Source organism: Manis javanica, chromosome 18 (genome assembly GCF_040802235.1).
Source record: "Manis javanica isolate MJ-LG chromosome 18, MJ_LKY, whole genome shotgun sequence".
Classification (NCBI taxonomy): Eukaryota; Metazoa; Chordata; class Mammalia; order Pholidota; family Manidae; genus Manis; species Manis javanica.
In genome coordinates this window covers 630,186-653,724 of record NC_133173.1, presented here as the reverse complement: position 1 = coordinate 653,724, position 23,539 = coordinate 630,186, and the positions used below count along the sequence as shown (strand labels likewise).

At 53.5% G+C, this 23,539-nt stretch overlaps 1 long non-coding RNA gene across 6 annotated transcripts; it reads right to left on the bottom strand.

Moving 5' to 3' along the window:
- Positions 1-1,030: 1,030 nt before the first annotated feature.
- On the bottom strand, positions 1,031-17,923 carry LOC140847247 (uncharacterized). 6 transcript variants are annotated; one of them, XR_012127056.1, is made up of 6 exons: positions 17,146-17,923; positions 8,193-16,425; positions 6,110-6,182; positions 4,542-4,670; positions 3,653-3,825; positions 3,211-3,568 (listed from the first exon to the last, which is right to left on the bottom strand). It is a non-coding gene; the product is annotated as an uncharacterized lncRNA (long non-coding RNA). The 6 variants fall into 6 exon arrangements; XR_012127053.1 differs by adding an exon at positions 1,031-2,664 and having other exon boundaries at positions 3,446-4,670; XR_012127052.1 differs by lacking the exons at positions 3,211-3,568; positions 3,653-3,825 and adding an exon at positions 1,031-2,664.
- Positions 17,924-23,539: the final 5,616 nt, after the last annotated feature.

The following is a 23,539-nucleotide window of genomic DNA, read 5'->3' as shown; positions in this document are numbered from 1 at the left end:
GTTAATCTCTTGGTCTGTTCCCGCTCCAAAGTTATATTCTATCAAATATCTGTGGACTTAGACACTGTTTGAACACCTGATAGTATCATAGCCATCTTCATTCTTCTTCTTTTTCTGATTTCAATCATGTGTTTACTCTGCCAGATAAAAAATGTTTTTAATTTATCAAACTCCAGACAAAATTCTTTCGGTAATCAGCTCGGGAACACACTGAACTTGGAGATTAAGTTTGGGAATCGGAAGTACCCCCCTGGGGAGTCTTCTGGAGAAAAACAAGGGAAGTTTTTTACTTCCTAAAACCATTTTTATGGCTGTTAGTAGGAAATTAAAGTTTTTAGCATTGGGCCCCAACATTCATTATTACATTTGTCCCTATGTATTTTTTCATTTCTGTTGTAAAGGGTTTTTTTCCACTAGATTTTCTGACTGGTTGTTTTCATAATAGTAAATGTTTGATTTTTCCCATAGACTTTATAATCAGATGCCTGTTCTTCTCCAAGTTTTGTGCCTCTTAGGTTTTTCTCATATATGAAAGTGGAGTTCATATTTCTGACTTTCATGGAAAGGGTTCTGTCACTCCATAATATAATCATTCTTTAAATCATAAATTCTCCTTTTCTCAGTTCAAATTTTGTTTGTTTTCTCCATAAAAAAAAACAAACAGTAGGCTAAGCAGTGGTTTATCATGTTTAAATAATTTATCTTGAACTCATGTCCTTGAATCTATCAGTTTTTATGTTTTTCTATCTTCTACTTAATTGCTTTCTGCTATTCTCTTCATTTGCTTACTTTTTTCATTTCATTCTTTCTTATTTCGTAAGGTAAGTATTTTAGCTAATAAATTTTTCTTCCAGACACTGCTTTAGCCACATTCTACAGCATTTAATATGTAGTGTGTATTGTACCATTGTATTTTATTTCTACAGACATTCTACAGCAGTGCTACCAATAAAACTACAATGTGACAGTATCTGTCATTTAAAGTGTATGCTATCTACCTTTAAAAAGTAAAAAGAAGAAACAGGTGGAATTAATTCTAATAATATATTTTATTGAACTCAATACACCCCAAATATTATCATGGAAACATGTGATCAGTACAAATATATTAATGAGATATTTTACATTCTTTTTACATTCAGGTCTTGGAAATCCATACATTTTGCCCACTGCTACTGCAGTGGAAGCTGTTTCCAAGGACACAGACTTGCGAGAGAAAGGCTTCGAGGCCATTGGACGACACACGTGACTGAACCCCCTTAAGGCCTCCGCGTAAGTCTTCAAGACCCTGGAGGGCAGAGAGCTGCCCATCTCACAGCAGCCAGGACAAGACTCATGTGTCAGCAAACCTGCTTTACATGCGTATGTACCTGCCAGTCTGGGGTGGCCTGCCTCCTTCCTGCGTCTCTCCTTGCCCCCCACAAATATACATCAGTCCTTGTATGTGTCAGACATGTGCTCACACAGCTTTAAAATGCTGGACAAGGCACAGCCTCTGCCCCCAGGGGCAGATGGGGTGGACGGGGAAGGAAAGGCGTTGCAGTGCATGAGAGTAAGGGGGGTGCTGTGGGACCCCACGGGTGCCCTGGAGGGCAAGGGAGCAGGAGCTGCTCAAGGAACTGTGCATCGTGATCGGGATTCCCGTAAGGTCAGGGATGTTTGGGTTTGGGATAAAAGAAGAGATGAGCATTTCAAGCACAGCAGCTGTTAGGTTCAAAAGCTGGGGTGTAAACAGGTGTGTGACGTCATTAGGCAACTGAAAATGGTTTGGTTTGTCCAGAGCAATGGTTCTTCGCTGTGGCTGCATGTCACAGTCACCTGGGGAGGCTTAGCAAAATGCCACTGGGCGGGCCTCCCAGTGGCTGCTGGACCAGAATCCCCGTCTAGAGCCACAGAAAAAGTGAGGCCGAGCTGGGGCAGGTGAGACCGCGGAGGTCCTTGAGTGGCATGTGAAGGAGTCTGGCCTTTGTCCCAGGGCAAGCGAGTCAGGACCACAGAGCTCCGTGTCTACAAAGTAGGAACTGAGGGAGAACATGGCTGGAAGCAGGAGCCTGCAGGGAGGTTGCGATCTCTTTAGGTAATGATCAAGTGGGCGTAGGCCAGAAGCAGTAACCATGGGCACTGGGAGAACCGAATAGTTCAAGCAAATGAGCACGCATGGTGATTGAGGGGACATGGGGAAGAGGTGCACAAAGAGGGTAGAGGCTGTGCTCTGATGGGCAGGTACCATTTGCTGGGATGGGGAAGCTTGGGGGAGACACAGCTCACGTGGGCTAGTGGTGAATGGGAGGGTGACAGGTTTAGTGTGCGGTGAGCTGCAGTATCTGGAAGGCCCACAGGACATCCAGGAGATGGTGCCCCCGGCACGTGAGTGGAGGCTGTCCCTGGCCCAGGGACAGCAGTGGGACCTGGGACCACACCTGGGTTGTTCCAGCCGAACCAGGTTTAGAGGCGCAGACGCAGGTCAGGGCTGGCTTACCAGTCAGTGCAAACCAAGTTATGCTGCGGTGACAAACACTCCCCACAGGCTCCGGGGTTTAAGAACACAGTTATTGCTACTTTTTCTTGTGTTACATGGCTTCCTGGGGTCAGCAGGGGCACCTGCTTCAGAAGCCCAGGTTCCGAGTGACAGAGAAGCAGCTCTCTCGTGCATTGCCTGACAGCCTAGAGAGGGGAAAGAGAACTCTAGGGAGCCTTGCTTTGACCGTTTACAGCTCCAGCCCGGAGAAGCACATGTCCCTTCATTCACAACTCCTTGGCCAAAAGCAGACTCAAGGACCTGCTTAACTGCAAGGGAGACAGGAAGCGCAGCCTCACCAGCAGGGGTCCCAGAAACACCAGAAGACCGAGCACCAATACAATCACACCATGGAAACAGGGTTCTGAGGTCCTAACAGAAAGTTCTGGAGCAAAGAGGATAGTATTATTAGAACTGGACTCTGATATGGGTTTATCTGATTTCAGATAACATCAAAATGTCCACAGCAGTCATCCCTGGGATGTCCTGTACGGTTATTTTAATTTTCTTCTTGATATATATTTTTTAGTCTTTTCCAGTATGTCTACAAGGAATCCATTTACTTTTATAATCAGAAATACGTGTAATAGGGAAAACAATATCTGCGTAACAATTACTTCCTCTGGACAAGGTGCTCCCCTCCCGCCAGCCCCCCTCAGATGTTCTCTCTCTCCTTCGCTCCTGCCCCCAGAAACTTCCAGCAGAAAAAGTTCAATCAGGTCCATGACACGAAAGAGGTCCTTCCTGGTACTCTGATTCCGCCCCTTTCTGAGATGTTGGCTTATGGCCGAAGACTCCCTGGGTGTCTTCAGGTGACGCCCCTGCATCAAAGGCCCCTGCGTGTTCCAGTTCCAGCCTTGCGCCCCCTGCTCGGCCGCCCAGCCTCCAGCCATATGCTCCTCTGAGCATTTCACCCACGCCTCTTACATAGGCATTTATTTCCAAGGAATTGAAGGTGTCCTAGCAGTCCTCTGTCATCCCGCCTCCACAGCGGCTGCCCTCGTCCTGCAAAGCGTCCAGCACGTCCCCACCTGCCACATGCACCTGCCCCTGGAATACAAACCCCACCACCTCTGGTCATAGGCACGGCGACGTCAGCTAGAGCTCCGGACCGGACAGCCCCGCCCGCCTCACCCTGTGGCTGGTCCCTGAGCTCCTCAGCTTGCCCACGAGGAACACAGGTCCACTCACTGCCCTGGGCTTCCACCAGGAGGGGCCCTGCCCTGCTGCCGGTGGGATGGAGACACGCCTCTCCGTTCCCTCAGGGGCTGAAAGGATGCTGCCCTACACGCGAGTCCAAAGAGCCCCTACAACTCAACAGCAGAAACAAGAAACCAGATGAGAAATGGGAAAGGACTCGAAGAGCTATTTCTCCCAAGAAGACATCCAAGTGGCCAACAGGTATATAAAAAGACACTCAAAGTGACTCATCAGCAGGGGAATGCAAATCAAAGCCACGAGATCTCACCTCACACCTGTTAGGGTGCCATTATCACAAAAAGCAGCAAATAGGTGTTGGAGAGGACGTGGAAGAATTGGCACCCTCTGCACCGTCGGTAAAAATGCAAAATGGTGCGGCTGGTACGGTAAGCCATGGAGTTTCCTCCAAAACTTAGAAATAGAGAAACAGTATGATCCAGCAGTCTCACTACTGGGTATTTTATCCAAAAGAATTGAATTTTTGGCTTCTGAAGAGATACCTGCATGCCCATGTTCATGGCAGCATTAGTCACAGTAACCAAGAGGCAAAGACACCGAAATGTCTATGGGGAATGCACGGGCCAAGGAAATGCCTTATCTCATACAGTGGTCTGCTATCGGCCTTTTAAAAGGACGAAATCCGGTCACAGGCGACAGCACAGGTAAGACTTGAGGACATCATGCTGAATGAAATGAGCAGAAATTCACAGAGGGACAAATACCAAGGCCCCATGGAGATGAGGTCCCCAAAGCAGCCGAACTCACAGAAGCAGAAAGCAGAATGGGGGCTGCCCAGGCGGGAGCACGGGGAGGGGCTGCTCACCAGGTGCGTTCAGTTCCACAAAAGAGAGGGCGCCGTGGGCTCTGCTGCCCGACACGGGCTCACGGTCAGCAAGTCTGTATGCAACGATGGGTTGAGGGCAGAGCTCATGACGTGTGGTTTTTCCCACAACTAATAAAAGACAAAAGTACAAATGCAAAACTAATCCAGAACTGGCTGTGCGCATCACTCATTCATAACCACATCATTTTAGACCTACTTAAACAGCAAGAGGCAGGGTGGGGAACATGCAATCCAGACCCCATCTCACTCGGCCTCTCACGATCTATCCTGACCTGGGTGGGTAGCTCCACGCACATATAGACGTGTGAGAATTTAGGTTCATTAAGCTGTGTACTTGAGATGAGTGAACTTGAATGCTTTAATGTGTGTGCAAATGCTATACTTCAATTTTAAAACTAGGTCTTCGTTATTCCCACCACAGAAGTGGTAATTCTCTGGGGCCATAGAGGTGTTAGCTAAGGCCACAGTGGCAATCATGTTGCAAAATACAAATGTGTCAAACCAACATGTGCACCCCTAAAACTTACAGAATACTATATATATTTCAAATATATTTCAATTAAAAAGGCACTATAAAGCTTCTAGAAGGAAATATGAGACACTCCTTGCAACTTTATAGTATAAGCTATTTCTTCAACAGGACAAAAAAAAAAAATCACCGACCATAAAAGGAAAAAAAAAATAAATGGAACACTAAAATTATTTATCTTTTTTAATGCAAAAAAAATGTCTAGATGTTCTTCTCTAACCATCTTAACTTTGAGAAAAGTCTTTTAATAGTTAAAAAAAAAAAGGAAATTAAAGGAAAAATAACAACCCAGTGCTTGGAGAGACTTGACTGCAAGCCGAGGAGCTCACGGGAGGTTGCTGGAATACTCCCAGGAGGGGAGGGTCCCGGCAGGAGGCCTGCTTTCTCTGGAACCTTCTCCCAGTACCTGGCCTTAGGGTCAGGCCCGTCAAGCACATGTGCCCTCTGCTCCCTCCACCCTGGTCCCTGGAGGATGGATGCCTGCTTGCGTCATCACGGCCCCCATAGCTGCCAGCGCCCAGCTGGCTGCCAGCAACGGTGGGAACCTCTCTGGTGCAGGACGGGTGCTGCTGTCACATAAGGAAATCAATAGGCCTGCTCAGGTCAGCCAGCATCAACAGAGCACCTGCTCTATGCAGAGCCAGGAGCCTCGAGAAGCTGCTGGGAGCTCAGAACGATCCCAGATTCCCATTCCCCAAAGGCAGACAGGCCAGGCCCTCTGTTCGGACAGCTTTCCTCGGATGCTTCGAGTGCCACCAGAGACACTTTGATATCATAGGACCTGCCTGAGATGCAGACTCCAGCTCAGGCAGTCCCCAAGACAAGCGTGACAAGAACAGCGCCTTAAGGGTCACAAGGATGGCTCGTTGCCATGGCGATCCTGCAGGTCCTTAAAGGGAAGTACTCGGGGCTGGCCGGGCTCCTGCAAGTCCCAGGGGGCCCAAATCACAGGTGAGGTGGGTGGGGGCAGACAGACCAGCCCAGAGAAAGAAGTCGCCAAGGAGCCCCATTCTCCTACCAAACAGGCTGGGAGGGACAGATGCAGGCACACACTCTCCGGAGCTCACCCAGCTCTCCCAGGCCGGTAACATCTGCAGAAGCAATCAAGAAAAATATTCCTTGTGTGGGGCTGACACAGGAGGGCCCCCGGGCAGGCCCCCAAGTATGACGCTGGGGAGCACTCAGAATGGGACTCAGGAAACTGGAAGGTGTAAGTGTCCAACTGCACAGAGGGGGCTGAGGGAGGGGCAAAGGCGCGATGGGCAGGGGGCCCGGTGAGCGACACCAGGAGCCCCCAGGTGAACGCAGGGGCATCGGAGGCCAGCCTGGCTCCCAGGCCCTTAAGACTCTCGACCTCAAGACAGTCGCCAGCATCAGGAGCAGAGACAAAGTGAGACTTTGAACCCAGCTCAGGGGCAAGAGCTTTTCCGAAACATTTCGGAGCTATTCAACGCCCTCTCTAAGTCAGGGCCTTTCCCGTCACCGTCACCGTAACAGCCCACGTCGCATCATGATCAGCAAGACTCAGTCTGGAAGGTTGAGCAAAGGGGGCCTGCAAAGGGGGCCTGCAACGGGGGCCTGCAAAGGTAATTTGCTCCCAGTTCAGAAAGATTTGTCCTTGGGGATCTCCTGGGTGGCCGGGAGAGCTGCTGAGCCCCACTGCCTTGGTAACCAGACCCCAGGGCCCTGAACAAGGCACGAGGCACCCTGGCGGACCGGGAAGTGCATCTACAGCAAGGCGAACCCCACGTTCTGCAGCCAGACGGGGAGGCTGCAGAGTAGTGTCTCATCACAAAGTGGCCGACAGCACCCCACGGCGAGGTGCTGATGGATGCCATGGGGAATGAGCCGCGTGACATCCCGTGACACAGAAGGACAGAGGAGCATGGGCCAGGCCGTTAATGAGTCTGAAGCAGCCCTGAGAGGGGCACCCGTGCAGCTCACCCACTTCTGTGAGCGCCCTGCCCTGCTGTGACCTCTGCCACAAACTGACCTGCCTGCGGGGCTGGAGGCTGGGACCAGGGAGACTGGCCTGGAGTCGGCTGCCGGCTCCTGGGGTCTGGTGAGTCGGGCTTGAGCATGGAGCCTGCACAGAGGAGGAAGTGGCAGGTCCAGAAGCCTGGTGGTGTGTGGAGGCGAGTTCAGGCCACAGGCACCCTGGGTGCAGCTGATTCTGCCTGTGATGGGGGAGGCACCCCCGGGCTGGGGCAGGTCCAGGGCGCAGCCCAGAGGCTGGAGTTGAAGGCAGGGAGCCAAGCCTCTGGGCTCAGGCTGAGGGATTTGAGAAATCACCCAGTGACTCAACACACTCTTCGGATGGGGACACACAGGCCCTGAGATCACAGGCAGGCCCTGCCAGCACTTGAGCAGGTCCGAGGGCCGAGGCTTCAGGTGGACAGAACCTTCAGAAGGCCCACACGGCCCTCGTGGGGCATCCCGCCATCTCATGGGGAGCAGTGGGGTTTCGCCCAGTCTCCAGAGGGCCCTGGAGCGTCCAAATAGCAACAGCTCGCCCTCCGAGGATGAGGACGGGGGTGCGTGGCTGCAGGGCTGCACTTCACTAGCCAGGCAGGAGCAGGTGTAAGGCCTGGGGCAAAACAGGGCGGAGGCCACCGCCCCCGTCTCCACAAGGACCCTACTAGAACCCAGCCTGCCTCTAAATAACTTGTATCAAATTGTCTTAAGACTAGTGTTTTCAAGGGCCCCAAATTATTACTGTCAGTGACACACACATGCCCGACCAGCCCTGCTTGCACACCGTGTCCCAGCCCCCTGCCACCATGGGAGCTACGTGGCACACCATGCCAGCTACGTGGCTTATCTCCGAGAGGCAGAGGGATTCATTCTGGAGGGGGCCACGGCCAGGGTGACAGGAGGCCAGGGCCAGTCCCCAAGGCGGACGCACCTGCTGTAGCTGGCAGCTTGGCAGTGCCAGCTGGGCCCGGGCAACTGAACACGGGCTGAAGAAACACCCCCACCTCCGCCCTCAGCCCCTCCGTGGGTATGTGCCAGGTGGCAAGGGCTGAGGCGGTCAGAGCAGACTGTGCCTCCGCACACCCCGGCCAGCCTCCACCCCAGGCCCCTAGCGCTCCGGGTCTCACCTGCTGGGGAGGGAAGGAAGGAAGAGCTTTAAATAGATGTGAGATCAGCCTTATGAAATGAACAGGGCCGAGTTCTTCCTAATGCAAGCGACGGGACTTTCTGCAAGTAGGTTGAGCCTCCCTAGGGAGCTGCTCCCCAGAGGGGGCCCTTCACGCCTTCACCGCAGCATGGCCAGAGCTGTTACCAGGAAAACAGAGGTCCACTCGGGTCCCTGCCGGTGAGCGACCACGGATCAGAGCACCAGCTGTGCTAATAAAACCGGTAGGCTTGGAAGCTTGCTGACCCCTGCAGGCCACAGGGCGAAGCGCATGCTCAGGGACACGGGTGACCAGGGAGAGGGCCAGGAGAGGCCTCCCCGTGCTAAGGCCAGCAGGGGCCGCCCTGGGGAGGGACAGGAGTGCAGGCTGGGGCCTGGCAGTGGGGAGCCAGGAGCAGGGCTGGGTGCCTGCAGGATGTGGGCTTCCTGGTGGAAGCTCATTCCACAAAGGCTGCTGACCACTTGCTCTGGGCCCCAAGGACTGGACCCCGCGGGGAGCCCACCTACTGGCCTGGGCCCTCCTCTGAGCCCCCAGGCCCAAGGCTTCTCTCGCCCACGGTGGTGGTCTCTCTCCAGCCTGAGAGTCTCTGTGACAGGGAGGGCTCTCTCATTTCTCTGCCCCAGCCCTCAGCGGGGACCCAGCCCACGGCCAGCGGTCAGTGATTGTTTCTTGAATGAATAGCCAGATGAGTGGTGGACAGACTGACTGACCATCTGGATGAATAGATGGATGTGTGTACAGACCCATCAGAAACGAGCACCCTCTCTCCCTCTCCTGTTTCTGCTGTACGAGGGCAGTGGGCTCCAGTCTGACTGTCATGCACCTGTGACCTTTGGTATGACAAACCCCAGGACAGGCCTGACAAAGCAAACCGCCCTCCAGAACCATGATTGAACAAAGCCCCGAGTGCCCACCCTCCAGCGTCCAGCTGCTAGACTGCACCACCGCTTGTCTTCTGCAAGCTCAGCTGCTTCCAAGAACAGGTCGGGAAGGGCTTTCTGAACTAGAAACCTTCACTTTGCACAGCCTGTGTCCCTGGCAGGGAGCCTCTTGCCAGGACCCAAGTCAGTTTCCAGCAAATGTTTGTTGAGTGTGTGGTAGAGAGGGAATTGTGCGTGACAGAAGCAGAGCTTCCCAAGTGGGGCCTTTGTGGATGGCAAGAGACTGGGTGGGCCGATGGGGGGCTGGCCCCCAGGGCAGGTTCCCAGGCTGCGCACCCTAGTGCTGCCAAGAGGCGCCCTCCTACCCGGGCATCTACTGTGCGGCCAGCTGTGGTGTAGCCAAGGTGTGGCAGGACGGTGGCACCAGGCACCCTTCCTGAATCTCTGCTCACGTGTAGCCGTGGTGACCTTTGGTTGTGACGGTTCTAGTAACGTGGCCCTTCCACAAAGCGGAGCCTATTTTCAAAAACCGAAGAAAAGTTTGACCGGATTCAAAACCCACTCACGTTAAACAAAAACATTTCAACATTACAAGCATTAAGAAAAAAAGAAAGGGCTATTTGAGTCTTTAAACTGTACTTCAGTGAAAATTGTTCTCCTTAATTGTTTCATCATTTACTGGGGCGGACAAATTCCTAGACCACATATTAAGCTTAAAACTCTTGACCAGAAATGTCATATAGCCATTTCAAATATAAAACCTGATTAATAAAAAAAAATAGACACAAACCCCTTTCTCATTAGGAAACATAAAAATATTTAATTTATGTTGTGTACAAATAGAATACTTGGTGCTTTAGTAGTTTTATGTTATTTTGCTCATCGTAATTATACACTATAAAGAAAATGTAATGAATTTTTTCACCTAGTTTCATAAATGCCCCCAAAGCCTCCCCCATGTGCAAGGCAAATGTTATTTTCTATCTTTCTAGAAAGGTCTTGGAAGGCCTGGGAGGAGCAATGCCTACTCCAGCTCGGGAGTGCTAACATTCTTAAAATCCATGTTAAAATTATGAAATTCTGGCATGGGCTTAGATTTTACTAACTCAGATCTCTTTTAACTGGAAAAATAATGTCAGCAGTCAGGGTCTAGAAAAGCTGTAGAAGGTGGCTGCCAAGATTAACACGTAGCAGGTTCTGCTTTCCAAGGATGACCTCCTGCTCGCATGATCTCTTTGCACTATGACCTTGACATTCCTCCCACAATGACACGGGGTCTCGGTTTCCCCCTCTTAAATCTGGGCTCATGACCACAATGGAGGCCACGCAGAGCAACTTCCAAAGCTGTCGAAAGTGATAGGCCCGTCCTGACCCTTTGGATACACTGGCTCTTGGAGCCCAGACACGTGCTGTGAGGAAGCACACAGGTCCTGGGCACATGTCCACCGAGCCCAGCAGACACCAGCACCCCCTGCCCACCACAGAAGCAGGGCATCTGGAAGTCAGATGTGTCCTTTGACACCAGGTACAGCCTCCCCAGCTGACACTACATGGAGCAGAGACAAGCTCTGGCCACCCAGCCTGGCCTCAATGGCAGCTTCCTGAACAAAAATGATTGTTGTCACTTAAGCCACCAAACTTCACATCGATGACAAAGAAACAGTCAGAAACTGTCAAGAAAAGAAGCAAAATGATAAGCTACAATAATCAGAAGAAGATAAATCAGCAACACTTACAAAAGCCTTTAAGAATGTATGTGCTTTTAAATCCAACCATTCCAATTTTGGAAATTTAATCCTAAGGAACAAATTAAAGATGTGATCTATGATATCACTACAAAAATATTCTTCAAAACAGCAAAAAGCTAAAAACAACCTGGATGTGCAATAGAGAATTGGGTAGCTCCATTATGGCATATTTAAGTCCGCTGGTCCCAAACCTGGTCATCAGAAATACCTGGGGGTTGTTTCAGAGAAGAAAAGAACAGCCCCTTCCCCCAGGTCCCTTGCTGATGACTTTTAAGGTAGTTTCCAGTCTGGGGCTCTTACAAAGGGTGATGTATTTGTTTAGATAGCAACCCTTAGGTGTTACTTTTATTCTCATAAAATGCATTCCTAGAAGTTGGGTGTCTGTGTCAAAAGTTGTGCACAATTTCAATTGAAAAGGTAATTTTCCACAAAACCTATAGCAATTTACACCCTTATCAGTCACATACGATTTCCCATTTTCCACACCCTTGGCTGTACTCAGTGTTTCTGATTTCTTAGATTTTGCCTATGGGATGGACAAACGTTGATATTTCATTTATTTTATTCACCTTTCCTGATAAGTAGTGAACTTGAGCAAATGTCTTTTTTCCATTTATATTTCCTCTCCTAGGAATTTCCTCTTTTTTAAAAAGAAAACTTCCACTTTTGTTTCTAACGTTTTTACACTTGTTCTCATTTAGATCTCCGACTCACAAAGAACTTTCTTTTCCATGTGGTGAGGTTGTCTGTCTCGTGTAATTTTCTTCCAGATGTGGAGCAGTGCAGTCTGTTAAAGAATCCGCTCTCTCGCCTGTGTGAGTCTGTTTCTGTGTTTTCCACTGTATAATGTCTGTGTGATCAGCCTGGTTTGTCCTTCCTTTTTGGATTGTGCCCAGATCTTATCTTAGGCGCTCCTAGGACAGGGCCACACTCTCGCATATCCAACGAGGTCTTTAGTGCCAATGCTCTCTCCCTGCTTAAAGATGGTGAAACTGAGTCCTAGGAATGGTAAGTAAGCAGCTTGAGGTGGAAGGTCAAAGATAAAGGGATACAGCTGTGGCAGCAAGATGCACTTGGGGTGCAGCCACCTTGTGGGCTGGGGGATGCCGCTGCCCGTGGGGCCTGCAGCCCCGTAGCTTGTCCTGCACATCTGCTGTGTGGCTCCTAGACTCCCGGTTCCTGGGCCCAGCTGCAGGGACAGAGATGCGTGGGCCCCTCGCCACCATCCATTCTCACAGGCTCCAGAGCCTCCTCCCTGGCTAAGCCCAGGCAGTCCCAGTGACCGCCGCCTGAGCGCAGCGTGGGCAGGGAGCGTGGCTGGCACCCAGCAGCTCTCACCTGCTTCAGGTGAGAGGTCCTGGGAGGGAGGACTGGCTACCTCTGTGGGGGCCCATGAGAAGGAAGACACAGGGACCCCCATGAAAAGTTGAGAATTTCAAGGTGGAGACAGCAGAGAGTTTAGGCAACCGTGGGGCCCTCCTGAGCCTGGGACCATGGATCCAGCCCTGTTGCTCAGGCGCTCCGCCTGCTGGCACCAGACCCTGAGTGCAGTGGGGCTCCACCTCCAGTTGCTCCCAAAGACCCAGACAACTGTGCCCCCCAGATCGGGGCTCCACTTTAATTCTACTAACTAGACATTTCACTCCTCAGAGACCACAGCCGCCAGCCCCACCCTCTCCAGCACAGCTCAGGGCCTGGCCTGTTAAACCAGCTCCGAGTCAGCCCAGGGCCGAGGAAGGACAGCTCTGGGGTCCGGAGGCCCGGGCCCCGCCCAGCTCCGCCTCCTCAGCCACCTCGATCGGGGTCCCTGCGAAGGATGCTGAGATCTGCTTCAGCAGCTGTGCCAGCAGTGAACGAGGTGAGGCCCAGCACCTGGCACACAGCAGAGCTGACCCACATTCACTTTCAAGGAAAGGCCGTGTAGCCTAGTGGGGAGAACATGGGCTTCCTGAAAAATGCCAGCTCTGCTGCTGACCAGCTGTGGGGCCCAAGCGGAGCTCCAGGACAGCTCTCTGCCTCGGTTTCCTCAGAAGGAAAATGGAGATGATACCAGGAGGGCATTCCTCTGCGTGTCATTTTAAGAATTAAGCCCATGAATATTTGCAGCTCAGCTCAGAACACTGCCTGGCATGTAGGAGGAGATGAATGAGTTTATTGATTAGGTGGAATAAGGAATTACAGGTTCTGGGAGGGTTCTGTGTGCCCTTCTCCGCCCAGGTACCTGGAGGCCCTGTGGCTTATCCGAGCTCTGGCCACCTGGCTCACCGTAGGGACCTGGTGATGGAGACCCTGGGTTGTCACAGGAGCCACCTGCCTGCAGTGCCTACAAGCCACCGAGAAGCAAGATGCGGATGCTGATGGCTATGTGGGATTTTTCTGGTCATCAGGATCCCTGGCCCGTGGGCCCAAGGCCCTTTCCATGGTTTGCTGTCAACCTGCTGCGGCCAGCGGCCTTGGGCTGAAAGCTCAGTGGTGCCAGGAGCCTCCAGAAGTTCATGTGCTCCCCACTTGTGCTGGGAGGAGGCCCGCGCTACAGGTGTGTCCCCAGCACAGAGGCGGCCGGCCACAGGAGCTGCACATCCTGGCCAGACTCACGGGCCGTGGTCTGGCCAGGATCGAGACTTCTGAGACCTGTTTCCTCAGCTGCAAAGTGGTTCAGGCTCAACAAGCGCACACAGTGAGCAGCCCACGAGCAGCAGAAACGACAGGTTCCCTACTATGCTGTCCAACAGCCTCAGGCATCAATGCTTTGCAGAAATGGGAAGGGCCTTCCCCGAAATGCAAACTGTGCAGGTTCACCTGGAGGTCACGGGGTGAGGGGTGGGAGGCAGGAGGGCTGGGATCTGAGCTGTTTAGATCTCCATCCAGGATGAGGGGAATTTCCGGAAACTGGCTTTGCTGTCACCGTTCATTTCGTGAAGCCCTGGGCTCTTCCGCCATCCATAAAGATGAGACATTCTTTGGCAGATTTAATTTCAGGGCTGCGTGCCTGGACCCTGAGAAAACCCCGGCTTCCTCCTCCCTCTGACTCTGACCTGGGCAGCTTCATGTGCCCCAGACAAGCCTGCATTCCGCTGAGGGCCCCTGGGATCCTCACACATACCGAAAACTGCTGCCTCAGGGCTTTCCAGCCAGAAGTGAGCCCTCTGTTCATGGGCAATCAGGCAGCGCCCAGAGGGGCCCCTGCCCGCCCCGCCAGGTCTCTAGACAGTGGAGCAGGAGGGCCCCTCTCCCTGACCCCGGGCCCTGAGCCCCGGGGGAAGCACCTAGGCCAGGAAGCTACCGCAGCAACAGAAAAGCATCTGCATCTCTCCCACGCAAACAGGGAAACCAAGGCTGGGGGCAGCCCCGGTCCACTCAGGAGAGCATCCGGGCACCAACCGCTCTCCTGAGCCACCCCACTGCCTTGTCACTAAGGCTGCCTTGATCCCGCACTGGGACATCGCTGTGTGTTCCCTCACTCAGAGCCTGGGGACGGAAGGTGGACACACTCAGAGCAGGTCCAAAGCGTGGGACACGTCCACAAAAGTCCCTCTGCTCCTCACAAGCTGGAAGCACTAAAGGCTGGGTTGGCTGGAGTGGGGGGACCCCATGGGCTGGCGCTGTGTCTGTGCCAGTCAGGCCTGAGAGTGTCACTCAGCAGACATTTCTGTGAGCCTGCCTTGTGCCAGGCCTCATGCCAGGTGCCTGGGATCTGGGGCTGGCTGGCTCAGGGCAGGTGCGAGGAACGCGGGCCTTGGATCTGGAAAATGCAACCCCACTTCCCACCTTCCACTTACTGGCCGCATGTCCCGGAGCGGACGACCCATCCTGGCTGCAGTGTCCTGTGACGGCCTAAAACCTTCCCCCGGGACCATGCTGGGGACCAGTTGAAGTCCAGCAGGTGAAGAGGTCCAACCCCTCTCTGGGCCTGCCGGCTACCCAGGGCCTGCTCTGGGGAGTCCGTGCAGTGGACGAGCACGTTGCCATCAGGGCCCAACAGGCCGGGGATCGCGTTCTGACTCTGCTACCTGCCATGTGACCTGGGAATGTTACTTAAACTCGGGCCCCAGTGTTCCCACTGTAAATTGTCAATGACTGTAAGTGGTGCCCAGCTCAGACTGTGAATTAATGACTGAGTGATGGAATTCAGGGGTAAATTTAAAAGTCATTAAAATGTAAAAAATGAAGGGCTTTGCACAGAGTGGTTCCCAGTGAGCCCTAAATGAATGTGAACTTTTTCTCATTAATATTCTTATAATCAAAAGATAATAATGCCAGGTCCACATGTCATACTTTGGACCAACCCCACCACACCACAGCGCATGAAGATGGAGCTATGAGGGACGGGAACACGCCAGAGCCTGGGAGACTGGACTGCGGATGTCCGAGCTCTGTCTTGTCATCTCTCTGGGGTGGCCAACCAGGTGCTTCTGGCCCTGCATGCCACACCAGGGGGTGGGGAGCTCTCAGCCCCCTTTGCCCCTGACCTCTTCACCGTGGCCCAACCAGCCCCAACGGGCCTGTTGCTGCCGACAGTGGGCTGGGACTCTCCGCTCCTGCCAGTGCCTCCTCTGCCTGTGACTCCAGCCTCTGCTTGTGTACCTGTGGCCCTGTGGGTCCTGGGCAGAGATCTACAGGCGCTGAGCCACCTTCAGTAACCGTGGCCTCGCAAAAGCACGAGGGGACCTCGGCCACCGCTTAGAGCAGGAAGGGCTCAGGGGGCATCCACTCACCCACTGCCCGCAGGTCCCATTTAACATAAAGGGGCCTGAGGCATAATAAAATTAAAGGCTTATCTAGAGTTGTAGCAGGGCTAGAAGCCGGGCAGCCAGACTCCCAGATCTGTCAGCTGGCGTCAAGGCTGTACACTGGGGTCACCGGGCACTGCCACAACGCCACACCTGGAACAATTAAATCAGACTCTCTGTGGACTGCCTCAGGCATCCGTACCCGGAGGCGGGGCTGTACACCCGCATCAGGAGACCCCGTGTAAACGCTGGCAGCCTGGGTTCATGGTCTTTTTTGCTGTTCCTGACCCACCCGTGCCCCAGCCGAGTGCCAGAGCATCTGAGATGACTGGCTGCACAACAGGGCCACTTAAAACTCCCAGGTGATTCCAACACGCAGCTGAGGTCAAGAGCCAGCTTTCTGGGAGCATTTTCATCGAACTTTAAAACTCCATTCACTCCTTAAGCAAAACCGTAATACTAAATTGTAGCTAGAAAAAAAAAGAAAAAGCCTGTTCAGTGGGGATGGAGTCCCTGCAGGTTAGTCTGTGTTCAAATTCCAGGAAACAGAAGTGTCTGTAGCTGTGGGAATATCCGCCTCCAGTTTCGTCTGTACACCGAGGCAAGTTAGATTCACTTTTGTAAAAGTCGATCCATTACTGCCGTTTGCCAAATCAACAGAAATGTATGAGTTCGCTTTAGGCAATTCTGAGCTTAAAGGAGCATTCTGAATCAACAAGACAATAACCTTTTAACCAGCAGAATAAAAGTTAACTCAGCGACGGAAGTGCCTTGTCTGAACACACAGTCCTCAAAACCGAGTTCAGCAGGCATCTGTCTTTGCTGAAGAAAATACCTGGGACAGAAAAAAAAAAAAAAAAGAAAATGTCTGGGACGGGACTTTGGCTCTGAATCAGATGGAAATCTCTGCTCTCCCTCTTTCCTTTTTTAAAGTAAGATTGCTTGAAATTCCAAAGCCCGTCAGCCTCTTCACTCACCTCCCAGTTATTAGGAGGAAGCCTGAGAAACTCCCCCAACAGCTATTCTCAGGGGGAAACTAAACCCGGCCCCTGGAGCCCATCTGAATCAGCAAAGGGAAACCCAAAGGCCGCCCAGCATCCCCGGCAGGGAGTGCGGACCAGGGCCCAGCACCTGCGGGGCCTCCTCCTCCTCCGTCGCCTCCTGTCCTGGCGCATCCAGAGCAGGAGCGCGCAGACCCCAGGCTTCCCCGCAGTGGGTGTCCGTCGCACACCCTTATCAGTTCTCCGTCCAACACTGAGTCACAAAGCTGGCTGGAAAAGTGATAAGGGAGGGAGACAGGCTGGCGAAGGGGTTCTGATGTCGCTCTGCAGGACCAGATGGAGACTGACGTCCCCTGGCCCTCCCGGCCACTCCTGCCCCGGCCCTGCGCCCGCCTCTCCCTTTGACCTCGGTGAGGCCTCTAGGTTTCCCCACCCAGAAATTGCAACGTGAAACTATGGAAAATAATGAATTCTTTGCAATGTTTAAGAAATCAATGAAAATTAAATTAACTTAAGTCTAAAATTAATATATAACCAGTCGGCGCAGTGTTTACCCAGCAGCTCCTGCAGGTCTGAGGCAGGGGGCCAGGCTCCTTCTGCTCCTCCGGCTCTGCTCGGAAGTCCACGCCCGTAGGCCATTCATAAAGTCCCACTCGGAGGCCCCTCCTCCTGCCGGGATTGGTCCTCCACAGGCCGCCACGCGCCCTCCTGCAAACCTGCTGGAGGGGGACGTGCCCACGGGCTGTGCGGCCGGAGGGGATTAGCGGGGTGGGGCTTGGGTCCGCCTGCGAGCCAGTTCTCAGGCCTCCGAGCTCGCTGCCCAGGCGTGTCCCATCTTCCCCTTCACTGCTGGCCTGGCCTTCCGCACTGACCCGTGCACCAAGTCTCTGAAAGGCAAACACGGTCAACATGGCTTCAGCCGTGGAGACCTTAACGCGATTCTCCGCATCATGAAACCAAAGAATGATGCCCGGGGTTCAGGTCGCATTTCCGCAAGAATTTCCACTGTGGGTCCCACCTGCCTGCCACGCCCTCCTGAGCAAATCGCTGAATCTCTGAGCCTGGGCACCCGATCTACGGAGCACGGGCAGCTCAGCCTCACTCCCAGGACTGAAGGAGAAAAGGGGCGGGAGGTGCCTACGCTTAGGCACAGGGTCGAGCCCCACACGAGTCACCCCCTGGCCACGCGGCTCCCAGAAGGCCCCGTGAACCGTCGGAAGCTTAGCTTCTTCCACACGGCTGGGGTCATGACAGGTTGCCCCGAGGATTCAGGCAGACACACAGTGTGAGTGGGGCGCACGGCCCCATGGCTGGCGGCCCGGCTTTCTCTCCGACGTGGTCACTCGCTGGCCTGTACGTCACTCTGCCTCTCGGCACCTCACTCATCCTGACAATCCTGCCCGACAGCATTGTGAGCAAGGCTGCCAGGTGAGCTCGGAGAATTCAGCTGACGGGCTGCTGACACCATTACCCAGGTAACCCAGGCACAGCGACCGCCCAGGACACCCACCAGGCGGCAGCTATTTGAGCTGATGTCCCACGCGTGGGCTGTGTGGATGGTTCCCCGGGTCAGGCCGGTCAAGTCCTGGACCTATGCTTCCTCCACCGCACACACACCCCCGCCACCACCACCACAGAGAGGGCACCGCTGCCCCTGGGCTGGGAAGCCATCTCCTCATTTGGGACCAAGAGATTATACGGCTCCAGCCTCCGACCATGGTGGTGAAGGACCAGGGCTCAGAAAAACCAATGAAATCAGGGACTTTGGCCAGTGAACCAATCAAGCCAGTCCCAGGACTCAACAGGCGGCGGCACACTGATGGTCAAGGAGTCCAGGGGTGTGGGAGGAACACGCCAACCTGGCACTCAGAGGCCCCAGGGGCTGCCTTCTGGGGAGGCTGGCCGAGCAATGATGCACACGTGTTCCCAGGGGGTCCTACCCCCTTGTCCTACCCGTGGGAGCTGGAGTCGGACCAAAACTCAGCCGAAATCCCAAGGATGCAGCTCTCTTGTCTTTGGTGTCTATAATGCAGACCAGAAAGTGGGTATTGTCTGAGTGCCCCCCGCACTCCAGAACCCACCCCAGTCCCCCTTCCCGCCACGTCATGAGACAGTCCTGCTTCCCGGGTGCACGGCTTTTGTTACTCAGACGCCGTCAATAGGAGGAGAGGGTCCTCTCACCCTGGCGTCTGGAGCGGCTGCCCACAGTTTCAGCCCAGCAGGACCCTCTGCCCCACCCGGTCACACACACAGGCAGCCCCTTGGCCCACTCACTCTGGGGCCCCAGATTTGACACATTGACCAGCTTCTCTTCTTTTTATGTTTTCATGGCTTTTTACCAAAACACGTTCTAAAACTGAGATAAGTTTCCTTGAAACTCTGAACACATGGCCTCTGAGGTGCGATTCTGCGTCTGTGTTATTGGACTTGAGTTTTCCCACTTCCAGTACAGTGAATCTTTTGAGACCAGTTCTACTCAAAGTATCATTATCCTCTTTTTATGGAATAAAAACACAGATTCAGAGAAGTTAAGCAACTTGCCTAAGGCTGCACAGCTCCTCAGAATTAGGCCCCACAGATTTCTGTCTCTGTCTGAGTTCTCCTACACCACCTTCCCTCTCTACTACTCAAACAAGTGGGTGGGCATCGCCTTCTGCACCCCCACAGAGGTTCCCGGTCACGCGTGCCTTTAAGACAACTAGTTCATTGTCCCGGAAGCCGAAGGATGGTGGTCAAGGGAGCAGGCTTGAAGGTGAGCAGAGCTGTCGCAGAGAAGCTGGCCCAGACCCTGCCCAGGGTGCCATGAGCACCCCACCCTTCCCGCGGCCCAGCTGGGCGCCCTGTCACATCAGCTTGGCGTCTCATGTAATCCCTTCCTGCCGACTGACTGGTTCCACCACAGCCTGTCTGCCCTCCCGCTAGTAGGTTCCTGTGGGCAGCCCTGTTCGCACAGCACAGACTTGTGGACCTGGCCCCCCAGGGAGGGCTGTGCTGGGGGCTGGAGCAGATGGGGGGAAAGGGGAACAGCCCCCAGCCCTCCCAGAGCCGCCCTGCCCTGTGGCTGTGTTCAGCCTCTGACCTCTGTCTCCACCCTTCTCCACCCGGATGGGCTGGGCTCACTTCTCCTGGTTTAATGAGCTCAGGAATGTGCTGCCTAGAGAAGACGCCCAGCTTTGGTCTCTGAGCTGAAATTGCCCCAGGCTGGACTCCTCTGCCTGCGCAATTGCTCCCATCGTCTCAGAGAACATCAGAGGCAACAGGCAGGGCTGAGAGCCTTCACTGGGCACCGAAGGAGGCCTGGTCAGCACCCTCTGGGCTGGCCTGCAGGGACGCCGCAGACCCGCTCTGGGCACCAGCACAGCCTCCTGTCTATGAAGGGGGCTCAGGCCGCTGCCCGCCTGCCTCAGAGCCCCAGAGCCGGCTGCTTCCCCCCCTGCATGCTGCCTGCTTCGGAGGGTCACGAACAGCACCTGCTTGTGCAGGAAGCGCTGTCTGAGCACCAGCCATGTGCTGGGCTCTGGGCTAGGGCCGGGGACACAGAGCAGGACTGAAGCTCCCCGGCCGTGGGGGAAGTGGGTGTACGAAGCGTCCCATTGAAGGGAAAGGGGGCACAGAATGGGGCCCTGATTCCCAAACCAAACTGGGGTCTGGTTTTGATTTTGTCTGAATTCAGGGCCTCAGTATTTTTAGGACAAGAGAAAAACCGATATTGGAATGTTCCCTGAAAATATGGTGGTGAGTATTAGTGGGCCAAAAGCTCAGAGCCGGGGCGGCAGCTGTCTGGGGGCGAGGCGGACAAACGCACGAGCCGGTGGTGGAGCCTGAAAGGAAAGGAGCGACACACAGCAGCAATTCACCGAAGAATTCTGCTTTATTAGGGAAAGATGCTGGGTTATATAGGAAGGGGCATGAGCTGATTGAGGTGCCACTTCTACGGGGCTGGTGGCTATTGGCTAGGTGCTGGGATGGGTGGGGGGGGAGAGGTGATTGGACCTCGGGTGGCGCCGTCGGGAACCAAGGACCCGGAAGAGAAGCCGGAAGTTTGCCATCTTACGGGTGGGGGCCCTTCATTCCCCTCTTTCTCCTCTATGGGGTTGTGGACGTTGCTTTCTCTCTGCTTCCTGCTGAATGGGGCGGAGAAGGGAGTGAGGGCTTGAGGACTGGGGGGAAAGGGTTGATAGGACTCCCCACAGTAAGCATGAGTAGGTGTGGACTTCTTCAGGTTGGAAATCAATGAAGGTTCCCTGTAACCATAGGTCGAGGACCTGTTGATTCCAATGGTGGTGCTAGGAGGATACGGGTGCCAGAAGCCAGGCGCGTCTGCGGCCATTGTTTCCAGGAACAGTTTCCAGCGGGGAGAGGGGCCCATCTCAGCATGTGGTGAGGAGGTCACATGAGGGTGAGGGATCTTCTGTGGCCAGAAGCTGGTAGTTCCTGAGTAAAAGCTGGTTGAAAGCTTGATTAGAGATTTTTCCGACTTGGGATTTGATGAACTTTATTATACAGGGTAAGAAGAGACAGGCGAGAAGAATGATTATTATGGGGCCTGCGATGGGCCAGAGCCAGGTGAGGAGGGGGTTTGTTAGTATTGAAGAGAATGGGTTGGAATTGGAAGCAGAGTGGAGGCTGGAGGCAAGGTCGGTGACTTTGGTGATGTCAGTTTCTACAATGCCGGATTCGTTGATGTAATAGCAGCACTCTTCCCGGAGGAAGACGCAGGTGCCACCTTCTCGGCTGTAAGCAGATCTAAGGCCCGCCGGTTTTGAAGGGTTACCTTAGCTAGTGAGGTGACCTGTCTTTGGAGAGAGGCTAGGGAATTGGCAGTGGATGTCAGGGCCCCCTCAAGTTTGGTGTTGAGATCTCTAACTGCCCATAGAGAGTGACCCCTGAAAATCCTGCCCCAATGGCTGAGGTGATTAAAGAGATACCGACCATGATGGGAAGGAAAGCAGCCCTTCTTGTGCGCAAGGGCAAGGGAGGTTGGAGCTCAAGGAATTCCGCCATGCTGTAAAGCGTAATCTGTGGGATTAGGGTGACGAGAATGCAGGGTGTATCGGAGTTGGGAGGCAGTGAGTTGAAAAGGCTGCCATTACACCAAAAGAAGTGTCCCGGTTGCGTAAAAGTCTTAGAGCCGGAGGTAGGGGTGTAGATAGAGAGGCAGTGAAGTGCGCTGGAGGGGGGTGGAGTCGCGCCTACACAGTGGTGGATGGTGAGATTATCTGCGTATTCTGGTTCCCATAGGGGTATGTCTGCCAGGGGGCAGAGGGGTTGTCCTGCATGGAAGGAGTAGTTGGAAATATTAAGGGGCACGGCGGCTAGTGATGCGCACAAGAAACAATTGGCGGTGTTGAGGGTGTGGTTGAGAAAGATGGTGGTGTCCTGAATGAGCTGTAACCAAGAGTAGGAGAAATTAGAAGAGGGGCGGGGATAGGAAGATGAAGAGGCGCCGTCAAGAGTTTGGATAATGACTTTTTCGGAATGTCCGATATCTGATGCAACTTGAGAGATCTGGGAGCGAGAGGGAACATACTCTCGAGAGATATGAAGGGTACCGTGGGGAGTCGAGGACCCCCTGTAGTAAACTGAGGCTGTGACCCCAGCAGCCCATCGAGAGTCCCAGGGATCTGGGATTGATAAGGAGAATGAGCCGTTGGGATATTTCATGAAACGGTTGGAGGAGTAATACTGTGTGTACCGGGCGTCACCCATGTAGTGAATGGCGCAAGACCAGTAGGGACATCCCCCGTAGGTGTCTGGCCATCGCCTGCAATAGGCTTGTTTTTGGTCATAGAGGAAGCAGAGGTGGGGAGAATAAGGGTGGCTGCTAGTGAACACTTCGGTGGAGGGAGGAAAGTGGAGGTATAAAGGCTCAGAGCAGCCTTTCAGAGGGCAGTCTGGTGTGGCAATGAGGGCAGTAACTTTTGTTTGATGCTGTGTGTAAGTCTGTCTGACTTTGAATCGCTATACAAAAGAGGCTGGGGTGGCGGGGAAGACAATAGGAATGAGGAAAAAAAAGCGAGAGAGCAGTAAAGGAGGAAAAAATCATGATTCGGGTATGGATGGCAAAGGGGGTGAACGGGATTTTGGAGGAAAGAGGACAGTAAGGTCAGGAGTCTGGAGGGAGGGAGAGTCTGTAAACTTTTGTAGGTTAAGAGATCTTTTAGGTGATGTGGGGACAGAATGGTAAGGGGCGCCCTGAATGTCAGTTTATGAGCTTCCTTCTGCAAGAGCTGTCCAGCGGCTAATGCCCATAGGCAGGGGGCCCATCCCCGAACTGTGGGGTCTAATTGCTTGGAGAGATAAGCTACTGGGGCAAAGGATGGGCCATAATATTGGCCTAGGACTCCTAGAGCTTGACTGGACCTCTCATGAATGTATAATGAGAAGGGCTTCGACAAATCAGGGAGATGGAGAGCTGGGGCTTCCACAAGGGCTTGACGGAGCTTAATGAAGGAGTGTCGGGGTGAGGAGGATAATGGTTCTTTAGGGGGGCCCTTGCTGAGGTCGTATAGGGGTCTTGCTAACAGGGAGAGGTTAGGGATCCACGCTGTAAAATACCCAGCCAGGCCTAGAAAGGAAAGGATTTCTGTCTTGGTTTTGGGAACGGGCAGGTCAGAGAGGAGCCGTTTTCTGTCTAAGGTAATGGACTTTGTTTGTTGAGACAGAAGGAATCTGAGGTAAGTGACAGAAGGGGAAGAGATTTGAGCTTTGACGGGGGATACTCGGTAACTTCTGGAAGCTAGAAGGTTAAGTAGGGAGGCAGTGTCAAGTTGACATTGTTCCCACTCTGTTTACTTCCTACCCCGACTACAGGAGTAATGGCAGGCGTGGTAGGGCCCCGGTATTCTTGCAAGACTGAGAAGGTGGCTCCTGTATCTAGGAGGAAGGAGATGGGGTGACCGTCTACTATTAAAGTAATACTGGGCTCCTGTTTGGTGATGGAAATGG